General features: G+C 38.6%; 1 protein-coding gene across 1 annotated transcript in view; it reads left to right on the forward strand.

Annotated features, from left to right (window-relative positions):
* Window positions 1-13272, forward strand: part of kcnh5b (potassium voltage-gated channel, subfamily H (eag-related), member 5b) — a gene marked incomplete at both ends in the record, with an annotated part of 195333 nt that overhangs the window by 40202 nt on the left and 141859 nt on the right. The window lies entirely within an intron of this gene.

The following is a 13272-nucleotide window of genomic DNA, read 5'->3' on the forward strand; positions in this document are numbered from 1 at the left end:
GAAGTAGCAATTAAAGGTTGTTATTTGTCATCAGTTAAAAACTAGCATTTTGTAGGAATGTGATTAATGGTTTTTAATCTTTGCTTGTTTGTATATGCCCATCACATTCACCCAGAGCTTAATGTGACAGTTTGTTTTGACAACGTCACATAGGAAGAGGTTGATAGAAGATAGAGTTCTGTGCAAAAGTCCTGAGCTCTACCTCACTTCTTTATATTTGACAAACATACATGGAAAAACAGTATTTAAGGCAACAACAAGTTTGAGTTTGTAGAATTTGAACAAGCCTTAAAGTCAGTATTTGGTTTGACCACCTTTATTCTTCATCACAGTCTGAGCTGTCTTAGGCAAGCTTTCTTCTAGGTATAGATCATCAGGTATTTTTGTATTGTCATAATTTCATCAATTTTGACAAAATCCCATCATCACATTAAATTCAACTCCAAACCATGACAGAGCCCACAGGTAACACCAGTATGTCTTGAATAACTGAGCTTCTCACTCCAGCCACCCTTTAGAGGAAACTCATTTCCACTGCTAGTGTCCGTGACCTCATTGTTTTGGTCATTACCCAGAGTTCATGACCAAAGTTGAGGTTAGGAACGTAGATTCACTTGTAAATCGACAACATCGCTTTTATGCTCAGCTCTTTCTTTACCACAACAGATTGGTAACTATCACTCTCCCTTCACTCTTGAACAAGAAGATACTTAATTTTGTCCACCTGGTATAGTAACTAGTCCCAGAGGTCTAATCCCGGAGCACTCCCTCATTGAGAACCATGATCTTGAACTGGGAAGTACTGATTGTCATTCCTGCTGTTTTACACATCAGTGCGAGCTGGAGTTCACAACCAAGCCAAGAGAACAACATCATCTGCAAAAAGCAAAGATGAAATCTGGAAGTCAACAAAGTACAGACTCTCTATCATCCTGTCCAAATGATCTAATATGTAATTGTGAAAGATCCACGACAGACCCACAGGCATTTTCATGCTTTTCAACATAAACTTTTATTTACGGCTGCTGTTTCACAGAGACGGCTTCAGTTTTTCAGCTCACAGCCGAGCACACACCAACAATAACAGTGACGGGACCTAGTTCAGTTGATTTATGCCGGCGTGGTGTGATTGTGGATGCAGCTCAGGTGCGTCCGTCTCCCTCGCAGCTGCACCACAGACCACATAACCTCATCGCCCGGCTGAGGCATGCAGGGATGTCTTAGTTCAGGGGGCTGCCCGCGTATCCAGTGGCGGTGGTGACGAGTTAGGTCCGGGGGCCACCTGCGTAGCAACCGGCGGACCTCACGGCGCGCTGGCCTCTGGCGTGGACGCTGTTGGACCAGCCGACATGGCTTTGGCTGTGCAGGTCCCTCACTCACACTGACCTCTAGCTCCATTTGAGCAGGACTCTCCGGCCCTCTGTCCATGCCCTCTGTCTGCACAGCAGGTCCCTCTGGCTCCTCGACCTCCGTCTCTGGCTGAGTAGGTGAGTGAGTCGGTGGACGTGGAGGTAACATTTTAGTTATATATATACAGTAATACAACTAAAATGAACAGAATCCATGACAACCCCCCAGAGTACTGATGGCAATATGCGCCAAGCTCTTGCTTTGGTTGTACAGTGACTGAGTGGCCTGTGATTCTGAAGAATCCTCCACAGGATACCCCAAGACAAGTGGTTAAATGGCTTTTTCATAGTTTGTTTTTCAGTTCGTGATCTGACAGCTGGTGGTGTTTATCCTTTTCGAATCCAGTGGTTAGTGGTGCCACTTCCAAAGATCTCTGCAGTTAAGTCTTTGAGTGAAATGTTTTTTTCACAGGATAGTGAGTGTGTTAGAAAGGACAAGAGCAAAACCCTGAAGTTGTACAAAACTTTCCACTCTCCTCTTCTGTTCGTTCTAGTTGGCATTTTGGAGATAGAGGTTATAGATAGCTCAAAAATAGCAACACCCACACATACACAAGATGCATGGAGGTCAGCAATAACATGAACAGAGCAAGTGAAGTAGTCGGGCTATTACTGTAAAATCACAGCAGCAGAAAAAATGATGTAACGCTCGCATAAGGAGTGGTGCTGACTCTCCCTCAGGTTGCAGCAGGGTTGGTGTTGGATGAGGATTTGTGCGTGTGTGCTGAAGTGGGTCTTTGATACGCAAGTGTGGGAGTCAGGCACGGAGGAACCCCCCACGGGCCCGAAGCCACCTGCTGTCACAGAGGAGCCCGGAAGGCCATCGGGAGTTCACAGTGTGCATCTGCAGGCGCTGCGGCTGCTCAAAAAGGTCTAATCCACCCTGACCTTTCTGCGTGCCGTGCATGTTGCCACAGCCATGGCTGGCCAAGCTGACAGGGCCGGGAGGAAGCTGTGTGCCATGCAGCTAGGGGTGGGGATATTAAAACTGCGTGTGAACACAGAGACTGTAAGGCTGAAGGAAGATAACAGAAAGTGGGAAATGAATGCGCTTGCAGCAAATGAGTTATTATTGAAAGAACTGTATGGAGCAGTAGAGAAGTGATCAAAGATCAGTGTTTAGATGTGGGAGATTCTATGTATGAGCAGTGTTGGGCAAGTTACTTTGAAAAAGTAATTAGTTATAGTTACCAGCTACTTCTTCAAAAAAAGTAATCGAGTTAGTAACTGAGTTACAATATTATAAAAGTAACTAATTACTAGGAAAGCGTTACTTTAAAAGAATGTTTAACCCTCTGGGGTCCAGGATATAACTGCCTGTTTTACTTTTGATTTTACCTCTACATTTCACCTTGGCTCGTTTGGCCTCACATGTCTGAATTTACTGTTACTTTTTCATTTTGACATACCGTGTTAACACAATTGATCTAAAATCAGACAAAAACATAAAATCAGTGTAGAAAAAAGTTCTTTTTTTTACTGTAACAACCACAACAATGTTTAATGGATCATTTTCATAACTTGAAATGCAAATATAAATTGTAAATTTTAAAAACTTGTGCACAAGTTTTGCAAACAACAAAGTTATTTGCAGCTATTTACCTAAAAATTATAACGATTTCAAACTATTTACAGAACAATCAGGTGTTCTGCATCAAATGCAGATGCCACAAAGATTAAATGCACCACTTTGCATTTAATTTCTGGCTTATTATTAATCTCCGTTGTCCTGTCTCCCTTCCCTCATCCCCAACCAGTCGTGGCAGATGGTCGCTTCTCCCTGAGCCTGGTCCTGCCAGAGTTTCTTCCTGTTAATTAGGAGGTTTTCCTTCCTGCTGTTGCCAAGTGCTTGCTTATAGCGGGTTGTCTGATGGTTGGGTTTCAATATGAGATGCCTTTAGGGAGCTGTCAAGGCACTTTATATCACTTTATGCCACTGTTGTCACCTCTAGAGCTGATGATATTTGTGCTTTATAGATACAGTTGAACTGGATTCTATTAAATTAATTCAAATTTTGCTGTTTAAAGTTCAAATGTCATTTTTTATCCATAATTCAGTAGTTCATACGTTAATTGTAAATTTAGTTTTACACATTTTAGTTCGCAGATTATAATCACAAGTTAACATAGATAATCAACAGGTCAAAGTTCAACTTCACTTGGATATCATAGCATTGTTTTCATTTGCCATTCTTGAAAACCAGACAGTAGTATAAGAAAAAAAACATATCTATTTTGATTCGATCCTGAGCACACTTGCTGCACAGTGTACAGCCCAAGCTTTGCTCTAGATAACGATTGAATGGTGAGGTTATAACATTGTTCTGTCTAAACTATCTTATGTTAATATTTAATACAGTGTATTACAGTATATCATACTCTGAGTTGTGGAAAAGCCATTCAGTCATCCTCTCAGTTGTCATCACAAGTGTGAGAGATGTGAAAATTAATGATAGCTGTAAGCTATCACCCACTTGGCAATATAAACTACACAAGTGTAAACAAGTCTGTGTCAAAATGGCTGCGAAGCTTTGAAGAAAACATGACTTTAACACTGATAACATTACATAAAAACTCCTTATCAGGCCTGTAATTGTGTTAGGAATTGGAAAAATGGAGGGATTCTCCAGTGATTTCATAACCTGTTTCTTATTTAAGGTTGAAAGTGTTTATTTGATCAGTTGTCTGTCAGCAAGACTGCAATAAAAACTACAACAACAGTTTTTTTTGACAGTTTGTGTAAAGTTAGGTCATGAGCACACGAAGAACTCATTAAAGATTTGGATCGCATTAATAGTGCATGATCAGTTCTTTCTGTTTTGCATTGTGTGAATTCAGCACGGAACGGAGAGAGCAGACCTTTAGATATGCGATGGCAGGAAAAGTACAGATGGTTCAAAAACTGCATTTCTCCATTTATAGGTTTAATACATTTTGGCACAGCAGTGAAAAAAATATGTGAAAAATGATTTGCTTCTCATTTATTTTGGAAAGCATAAAATTCCCATCAGCGGCTCGCTGACTCATTCTGTTCAACACCGACCGGCCATCTTCTCTCAACCTCAGTGGAATAGCCAAAAGAAAGTATGTGTATGTGAGTTATGGTGGCCCTCAGTTAACTGTTAAATAGCTCACCTCAGTCTTTTCCTGTTGTCACCACTGGTTTGACGAAAGAAAACTGTTGATGTGTTGCACTCTCTGCATTATCTGTTGGTGACTGTGTTTTAGATTGACCCCTACTGTATGAGCAGAAATGTAACAGGTACTAGCTGTGGGAAAATTTGTAGTGCAAGTTAATGCATTATATAAAATGAACAGAAATCACATTTTACTAGCTATAGCATGCCTGGTTAGCAGGGTTAACCTCTGACATAGTTTCTGACCAAAATGATGTACAACACTGAGCCATTTTGAAACAGATGCAAAACAAAACTGGTGATGAAGATGCCCTCTAATTATTTGTTCTAATTTTTTGCTAATTTGTTTTGGTGTTGTGTCTCCTCACTTTCTATATCTGAAGATATGAATTGTATAGGCACGGTGGTTAGCACTGTTGCCGCACAGCAAGAAGGTCCTGAGTTCAATTCCAACATCAGGCTGGGGTCTTTCTGTGTGGAGTTTGCATGTTCTTCCCGTGTTTGCGTGGGTTCTCTCCGGGTACTCCGGCTTCCTCCCACCGTCCAAAGACATGCAGCTTGAGGGGATAGGTTAATTGAATAACCCAAATTGTCACTAGGTGTGAATGTGCAAATGAATGTGAGTGCGAATGGTTGTTTGTCCCTGTGTGTTAGACTGGCGACCTGTCCAGGGTGTACCCGCCTCTCGCCCTATGACAGCTGGGATAGGCTCCAGCGCCCCCCGCGACCCTGAAAAGGATAAGCGGAAGTGAATGGATGGATGGATGAATTATATATGTTGTTATTGGAGCTATTTTGGGGTACTAGGATATGGGAAAGATATTTACTTTCACATTTTCTCTCATGTTTTAATGTTAAATCAAACATTATATGGGATCAAAACCCATATAAAAATAATTTTTTCATTCTTTTTTGGCTGCTTGGAGAGGATTTTGCGTTTTGGTTCCTGTTTTGCATGAAGGGACAATTGAAAACACAGTCGAATCATGAGATTTTACAACAATTTTGAGTTTTAATGCTTGTCGCATTAAACCCTGACAACACACTAAGCTCCCAGCGCTGTGAGGAATACTCAACAATGTGTCCTGAGCTGTGGAAATAATAAAAGAAAAAGCCTGCACTGTGAAAAAGAGCTTCCCGATGGACACATAATTTCTGCCTGTACTCCGTCTCTCTTCGCCATGCTTTCTTTTGATAAACAGGTGCTTATGAGCCATGATTTTACATGCGTTGCTTGCTCTTGACTCATGCTCTTTTCATCTGCGCTGCTCTGTCCTGTGGCTGCTTAATTTAGAGGCATTTACATATGAGCTGGGAGCTGTCCGAGTCCTTGGGGAGGCCTTTGAAGCTGCGCCTGCAGAGAGGAGAGGTGGGGAGGGCTGCAGAGGGCTGCCTGGGATTGTGGCGTGAGAGAGTGACTCAAAACCTGCAGCAGGAGTTAAGTTGAAGTTGCAGCTTTGACCTTCTTGGTCCAGTGAAGACCAGGCCAAGTTAACAAAGAACTCAATATTAAAATGAGTCTTCAACAGCAATAGTAGTGACATAAAATGTTTCTCTATCAATGCCTTGAAGATGAGCACAGACACAGATTCATCCTTATATGTTGTGCAGCCAGTGCTTTTAGTATTTTGGAAGCGTGTGTGAGAGCCTGAGGTATTGTAATTTCTGGCACCAGGACTGTTGCGACAAGAGCTGGATCTAAAACTGGTGCTAGGGTGTGAAGCAGCTCACACTTCGGCTTTGATGGGAGAGGAGGTTCCAACTAAAGATGCAGCTCAGTCTCAGAGCTGAACACGCTGTAGTGAACTTGTAGGAAGATCCCCATATGCTGTACGATACGTGATAGGATGTGTAATCTTTAGTAAAATCTGAAATTTTGATTTCGTTTTGTTGTATGAATTAGGTCCTGTTGCCATAGTAATGAGATGGACTCCTGCACCTCCCTAACCTTTGACTAGACAAGTAGTTAAGAAAAACAATGGATAGAATCAAATGCTGATAAATACTATTTTTCCCCCGATACATCCCATATGTCACTATTTGCATAGCACACTGTTTTAACCCAAACGATACAATTTACTTAAACAGTTTTTCCTTGTATACATATAAAGGGAGATTTGCAACACATTAAATTCAGCTCACATGCCTCGTTCTTTCAGGTATCCTTATTTATAAAGCACGTAACATATAAAAGTAGTTCTACTTTCTCTCTTACTCACATATTCTCAGTTAGTTTCTTCCACTGTAGCTACCATATGCATCTACTACCTGGATCATACAAGCAACAAACAGCATTTTTTGGACCTATTTAGTTGAGTCAGTTTCACTGCACTTTTAGCTCCCTGGTCACTTCCTTTCCCCTCAATGATTAAATGCCAGATTACTTCCTGTCAGGCTAATTGAAAGCTGTTAATCTAATAACGTTACTGGAAAGAATTAGTAAGCAAGTCTATCTCATTTGTACCCAAGGTGCATTTGTCAATTTGTTTTTAAAGACTTTTTCAGATGGTTTCCGATAACTGTTGTACTGAATTGGAGGGAAAAAAAAATCTCCTAGAAAACATACATGAATATGAATATCAGTCTAGTGATGCTGTCAGGCTTTCAGTCAGAGTGAAATAATGTTTTACTGTAAAGCTAAAGAGCAAAGCTCTGGTCTTCTACTCAGGTCAGAGTAAAACGAGGGAGTCAAGTGAGCTGGCTTCCAGCTGCAGACGGGGAAACTGAGGTTGAATGCTGATGTCAGGATGGAGGTGAAGGCTCACAGAAAACTGCAGCTCGTCTGCTCAGCAATCTCCCTCTTTATTACATAACATCCTTAGATAACCCTCCTGGCTCTGGCCCCGTCTTCTGTTCCATCTTTTTGCTTCAAAGTTGAGAATTTTTATTTTCTAATGTTGTAAATATTTAGCTAGGGGCTGTACAGTGTTGGCCCCTGCTGCTCTGAATACTCAGCTTTGTTAACTGTGTTAAAACACTTTGTGCAGAGCGTGCAGAAGCCTCTGGGGTCCTGGCTGCTACTCCTGTTTTTAAGAAGAATGAATGACTTATGTTTATTTTTATGAGCCTTGTTCTCTGCGTATGTATGTGTAGATTTTTGACATAAAGAAAATATGAAGGAATCTATTTAGAAGACAAACACTGGTAGCAGAGGGAGCTTACTTACTAGCTGAATGAAAATCATTGGATGATGTCATAATGTTGACCAACGTATGGACTAGTTGCCATCTCTTCTGTTGCATTTGCAGCTTCTAGTTACTTATCAGCAATATGCTGTTTAGTAATGGAGCAATATCAGCTTACACTCCACTGACTCATATTATTATACGTTCAAGTTTGAAAGTAGTTCATACTACATAAACTGACTTATTACTTCCACCAAGGTGTTAATGTTTTTGCTACCGTGTGCGTTTCTGTAATTCTGGCTGCAAACACAACAGCTCAAAAGGTTTTGAATGAATTCTGATAAAACCTTGTAGACGTATAGAGTGGAGTCATGTAAATAATCACATCCACCAAGATCGTCAAGGTCAACTTAATGATTTATTGGTGGAAAATTGACAAAATACCTTCTAACTTAGAAACTATGATTCTTCCAAGTGTGGTGTCTACTGTATAAAGTTTTTAAATGTCAGGTCACATTTGACCTCTGACCTCTCCTACAATATGGATCTGAAGGTCAACAAGATAATAATGCTCTGTAGAGCTATTTAAAACCATGTTTCGTACTGCCACTGTTTGTATTGACATTTAGGCATACAGAGAATGATATATGAAGATTCTAAATATCACGATACTTTGGACCTCCGACCTCTTCAAGGTCAATAAAGTCAAACTTTCTTGAAATGTCTTGCCTTCAAAATTATTCTTAAATTCTACTGCCTTTTCACATCTGATCTTTATCTGATTTTTACTGCGCTACAAAGTTCTTAAAGTACGTTTAAAAAACAATAAATAAAACAAAATTAATATATAGACAATACAATACTATTACCCTTAACGGTAAACACAGCCCAGAGAGTGGGCAGTGTTTACCTGGCAAAGGTTGCGCCTTCAAGTGCTTCTTTTTTTGATGCTTTGTAATGTCGAACAGAGATGCAATTTAAGACAGGATTTGCCTTAAGCTGTTTTCATTTCTAGCCTAATCTCTCATTTATATTTTACAGCTTTTGAGGAACCGTATGTATTGAACCTATAAAACTGCTGATCTCTCGGCACATTTTTCATTTGATACGGCCAAAGACAGTTTTGTTTTCAGCTGCATAAGCACCTGCACACTGTGATAATTCTGTAAAGACTCGTTAGAGTTTAAGTGGGGATGACACCAAAAATAACTGAGCTCCAGGTTTTGTTTTCTTTGTATACACGTGAATTTTAGTGCATGTACACCCCCTGAAACCATGTTCCTGCTTTTAGACAGACCTTTCTCTTTCAGGCGCCTCAGCAGTGATGTGTTGCAAAGCCGACAATAACACGGCTGAAAAGAGTCGTAGTGTTATTTATTTACTTTGTCTCATTCGCTGATGTTAAAAGTATGGTGTGCTGTTGATGCTTCGGGCCTTTCTGCTCAGTTTTTTTTCTAATGCCGTCTTACTATAATAAGACTGTGAATCAGTTATGAGTATCATTATTATTAACACTTATACTGAACCCAGACTAGTGATATCAGTGCTTTAGTCTTAACCTCTGGGGCTGAAGCCAGCTGGAAAAAACTGCAGTACCTCTTATGGCCATGTCAGCAATGACATTAAAAAGCCTGTTACAGTGGTTTTCGGCTGTGTGATTACCACATGTTAAAGAAATATGTATGACTGCTTTCATGCGTCTCTAAAATTAAAAACATCCTGTCTCAGAGTGATGCTGAAAACTAGTTTGTGAATTTATTATGTTTAAACTGGACTGCTGTAATTCACTATTATCAGGCTGTCCTAAAAACGCCCTGAAAGGCCTTCAGTTGATCCAAAATGCTGCAGTGAGACTGCTGATGGGGAGAAGAAAGAGAGAGAATATTTCTCCTATATTGGCTCCCTGTTAAATGGAGAATTTAATTTAATTTCCTTCTCCTCAAATAAAAGGTCTTGAATAATCAGGACCTAATAATGTAGTAGTACACTGAAAAAATAATTGGATTGGATTGACATGAAAAAATCTGTACAGTACATCGGTTGCAGGAAGTAAAGTTATGTTTAGTCAACTTTATGTTTTTTATAACTGCACAACTTTTACATGTTAAATTAACAAGTTATCAAGTTTGTCAAGTTATCTCATGTTAATATAGCACAAAAATGTTTGTTCACATTTAAACTTTTTTTTAAAATGTTGAGTGTATTTAGTTACCTTATGTTAAACCGATATAATTCTTTCATTTTAATGTATGTGTTTGTCTTGATAATCAAAAATTACAAATATCTGTTGGTCTATCAGCTAGTAGACCTGATGTCCTCTGGTTTGTCATGGGCATCTGTGTTTGGAGTGTTCATCATTCTCACAGTAGTCTCCTCAGTGCTGTGAAATGAGCAGTTTCTGCTCTGCATCAAACCAAAGCTGAGGAACCTGTAAGATTCTGGGCCAAAATATCCTTTAGCTGGATGAACTGGATGAGTCTAGGGAAGTCAGTATGTAGGGAAGGCACACCCACAGCACTCTGTCCTCTGAAGAGAAGAGAAGTAGTTTCCTAAAAGCACACTGTAAAAATAAAAATCCTAATATAAAAGTATTTTACTGTGTATTTTACAGTTTTGTACTGTTCTTCTAGAATATCATTAAATTCACATAAATAGACTGTGATTTCACATTTCAAATGTAAATTACCGTAAAATCACTGCAATGTAATAAAACATAATTTTCTGGTTTTTTTTAAATGTATTTGTCTGTATATATGCAAATTTAGATTGTTAAAATACATTCACAAATGCATCATAATTTCACAAATATTTGTCCGTTACTTGAAAGATTGAACTGTTAAATTCAAATGTAATGCTATGGAAAAATATATAAAACGAACTTTTTTTTTTACATCAAATAATAATAATTATTATTGCTTTTGAGGGCGATCGTGGCTCAAGAGTTGGCAGTTCGCCTTGTAATCAGAAGGTTGCCGGTTCGAGCCCCGGCTTGGACACTCTCGGTCGTTGTGTCCTTGGGCAAGACACTTCACCTACCACCTACTGGTGATGGCCAGAGGGGAATTATAACGGGGAATTGTAAAGCGCTTTCAGGGGTCTCAAAGAGCGCAATATGAATGCAATCCGTTATTATTTAAACCAACTGTTAACTGTATATTTCTGTACATTTAAGTATTATTATTATTCATATTGCCGCATTCATTGACCTTGTTTATAGGTAAGTTCATTGTTTAATCACATTAAATTGTTCCTAATTTAATGTTTAAAAGCACTTGAAAAAGGCAAAATCCCATGTAAAATTAGGGCAACAAACTGTATTGTCATTACTGGAAATAACCGTATTTTTATGAGTAAGTTATTTTCTGTTATTTTACGGTATTATTTTGGCGCCCCAGCTGCTGGAATATTACTGTTTTTTTAAGATGTTTTTTCTAACAATGCATATCCATAAACTGAAGCTTGACATTGGTGTTATGGCTGCAGTGGTTTAGTCTCTCTTTGTAAGTGCTGTAACAGATCCAGGAGTCCATCTTCAACTCTGTCTATAGTCCATCTCTGGTCCTTGAAGTCTTCATGGATCAGATATTGAGCAACACTGCATGTCTTCATCTGTTTAAGAGATTAAAATGATTGTTGCATATACTTCATATTAGGAACACGGTTATTTTTGCTGTATTTTCATCCACATACTGATGAGGGGGAGAGAAAAAAATAAATAAAAAAATAAATACTGTCATCGTCATCATCATCGAGCATTTTTTATAAACACCAATAAATGTGATTTAACCCGCTGGAGTCAATGCCTGCGACAATGTGTCAAAATCACATGACCTATTTAAGGTAGCCTCGCCGACTCTCCATTTGGACAGTTGACAGCCAAGTAAAACCAGAGCTATGATAAATATTTTGCACCATCCTTTTTCAGAATACTGTCGTCACATTTAGTGCAGGAAGAAACGGTGAAAAAACAGATTTTCTAAGACAAGAGCTTACAACCTGAAAGTGCTTGCGAGTAAAACAACCCCTCACCAAAAAACACCCATGTCAATCAATCAGAAAATAAGATGGCAACAAGTTGTTGTTGTTGTTGTGTAGTTAGTGCATAGGCTTGTTGTTCTTTATTGCTTTATGTGCTAACATAAGTAATTTTATTTCAGGTACCTGTGATATCTAAAGCAGCATTTCATGTCAACAAATAAATTAAAGGAAGTAAATGAAAAAAATGACTAAATACTGAAATCGTATGTAGATCAGTCAAAGCGAACCAGTCTACAAAAGCTTTGAGCAGAGAAACATCCACAGACATACTCAGAGCTATAATATATTTTCAGGGCTTGTAAACAGGATACAAAACATTGGGATAATTTTTACATTGAAGCTTGGGTCAGTGTAACTAAGTGTAACTTATTACTAAACTAATAGTAATAAAAATACTTTTTAGAAAAAGAATAAAAAACAAATCTATGGAGAAATAAGCATCCCAAACATATGTTTCAACCAGCCTTAGTTCAATATTATAGTTTGTCTTTGGGATGCACAAAAAGATAGAGATCCTAGTGTTTCTGTGTATGAAAAGTAACATGTAGTAATCCAAATGGTCAAACACCGGAGAACCAGTTCAGTGTATCGTTTTATCAAGCGTTTACCAGCATCTATTATTCTGCTTTACTGACAAATTTTGAAAAACATTTACAATCATTAATCTTAAATGTGATTCTCTATTTAAATTCTTGGCTGGTTTAGGTTCCTAATTGTGTTGTGAAAGATAATGATGGATTATAGAGGCTAATAACTATGTTTTCTCTGTGTTTTTCTCAGTTTTGCTGGTTTTCCCCCCGTTGAGCTTTGAGCTGCATAACAATTTATTTCTAAATGACAAAATGTCATTTAGCTGTAATTTTGATGGATGCTGAAGTGCGGCTTAGAACATAATAGTCTCTCTTGTTTTGCTGCAAATCGCTTGACCATATCTGCCAGTTTCTCTATCAAGAAAATGAATACAAACATGGTAGCTGCTTAATGATATATATTGTAAAGTAATGAAAATTGGGCTTGCTGTTATGAATAGGAACACCTCAGTATCTTTACTACTTGATGTGGTTGTAAAGATGCGTCTTATTTGTTGCACATATCCTAATTTGGGTAGTTCAAGTCTTAATAGTAGGGTTATTTTTGTAGTCGTGAACATAAAGCACTTTTTGAATGAAACAATTAACTTGCAGGTAAACTAAAAACAACAAAAGCACACTGTAATTAGAGTTTTCTTTACTCCATAATTCATTTTCCCTTGTGCAGCTCTTATGTAAGCACATAAAAGGTCTCTAACAAACTTTTTCAAAAGTTTTAATTGCTGCTGTGGGCGGCTCCGATTTTCTGCCTGTTTTGATTACATGTAAAAGTATTGTTGCAACAAAATATCAGTCTCAACATTTCTACACGTGTTTCAGGGTTTCATTTTCCCCATTGTGATGACACTGTTAAGACAGATTTGACATAGATGCAACTTATAATAACCAATTTCTCTCTTTTCGTACTCGTCCCGCTCCTTCCCCATACCTTCCTACATTTCTAATATTTCTTTTTTTCCTTTTTCCTTCCTCC

The sequence above is a fragment of the Rhamphochromis sp. 'chilingali' genome (genome assembly GCF_963969265.1).
Source record: "Rhamphochromis sp. 'chilingali' genome assembly, chromosome: 21".
Classification (NCBI taxonomy): Eukaryota; Metazoa; Chordata; class Actinopteri; order Cichliformes; family Cichlidae; genus Rhamphochromis; species Rhamphochromis sp. 'chilingali'.